Here is a 2,030-nt window from a genome sequence, read left to right on the forward strand (position 1 = left end):
AATGATATAATTTAATGATAAAAAATATTATATGCATATTAAAATTTTATTGTATGTATTTATATATAATATATGTAATTTTTAATTTATTTTTAATATATATTTTATATTTTAATATTATTTTATATGGATAAGTGGAAAACTGATAGTTTCTGTATAAACTTACCATGACTTTAGTCATCTTTATTAAGATATGTATAATAATTATTTATACAACAATAACAAAGCCTTGTCTCATTAGGTGGGGTCGGCTACATGAATCAAATGATGTCATTGTACTCTGTCATGTATTATGTTTACAGAGAAACCGTTTACATGTAGATATCGTTTGACTACTTCATAGATAGTCTTCTTAAGTCTTCATTTGCCTTTCACCCCTTGTCCATCTTCCATCTCATCCACCCTCCTAACTGAGTGTTCTATCGGTCTTCTTCTCACATGTCCAAACCACCTGAGACGCGATTCAACCATCTTTTCCACAATGGGTGCTACTCTAACTCTCTCCCTTATATCTTCGTTCCTTATTTTATCCAATCGCGTATGACCACTCATCCATCTCAACATCTTCATTTCTGCCACACTCAACTTATGTTCGTGCTCCCCTTTGACCGCCCAACACTCCGTACCATAAAGCATAGCCGGACTTATAGTGGTGTGATAGAATTTACCTTTATAGTGGTCTTATATATTTAATTAATCTCTACATACAAATCATTTAATCAAATAAGTCCAGCCAAGTCATTTACACTCACGCGTGCACATTCTTCTTCTTCGTCACCCCTGATATTTCGTCGTCTTCTTCTCCTTCTTTTTCATTATTTTTCTCTTTCGTTATCGTCGTCACTAATACATCTCCTCCTCTTCCTCCCTCTTTTCTCATTGGAATTTCTTTTCCTTTTTCCTTTTTCCTTTTCCTCCTTCTCCTCCATCATCTTCATCATCATGATCATCATCGTTATAGTCATCGTCGTCTTCTTCTTATACTATCGTCGTTATTGTTATCGTAGAATTTTTGTCATATTGATGACGTTGTCTGATCCAAAATTAATTTAGACGTGTTTTTGTTGATAATTCAGTCAATTTTGTGTGTTGTTTTCAAACTGAGTTTGTATGTCGCAATCATTAAGTAATTTTGGTGCATTTCTGAGTTAATTGAGATTTGTAGCAAAATTTCAGTGTAAAATTTAAGAAATTTATGTGTTATTGTTAAGAAATTTCAGTGTATTTTTATTCTGATAAATTTTGCATAATTCAAAACTCTTCTTCTTTCTCCTCATGATCTGCTACTGCTTCTTCTTCTTCTTCTTCTTTTTCTTCTTCATCATCATCATCTTCTTTTTTTTTCTTATTCATCTCTTCCTTCTTGTTTTACCTTCTCAAGTTCCTTCTTGATTTACTCTCTTAACAAGAATAAAAATAAAAAAATCAAACAAAGAACAAAAAACACATAATGCTGCAAAATTACCTGAAAGATGATGAACATATATTTATTCAACTAAAAGAAAGAAAAAAATAACGAAAAAAAAAAGAAAAAAATATATTAAATTTTTTTTTTGTGCATTTGTAGCAAAATTTTAATGTAAAAACTAATAAATTTATATGTTATTGTTAAGAAATTTCGATGTATTTTTATTCTGATAAGTTCTGCATAATTCAAAACTTTTCCTCTTTTTCCTCCTCATCTTCTACTGCTTCTTTTTCATTTTATTTCATTTTCTCATAAATCTTTTGGGAAGAAAAAATAAAATAAAAAAATATATAATATTACAAAATTAATAGAAAGAGGAGGAAGAAAAAATATAGCAATAATAACAATAAAAAGAACGAGGAAAATGATGAAACATGTAAAGAAGAAGGAATGCGAAGAAAAAAGCAGAAGAACGCAAAGAAAAAGGAAAAGAATGAGAAAGAAGAGAAGAAATACAGAATACAAACAATGGAAGAGAAATGCGAAAGAGAAAAAGAAAAAATACAAAGAAAAATGAACAGCATAATTTTACGCGCGCCTATGTAAGTGAAATTTATTAAGT

This window comes from Arachis ipaensis, chromosome B02 (assembly GCF_000816755.2).
Source record: "Arachis ipaensis cultivar K30076 chromosome B02, Araip1.1, whole genome shotgun sequence".
NCBI classification, from domain to species: domain Eukaryota; kingdom Viridiplantae; phylum Streptophyta; class Magnoliopsida; order Fabales; family Fabaceae; genus Arachis; species Arachis ipaensis.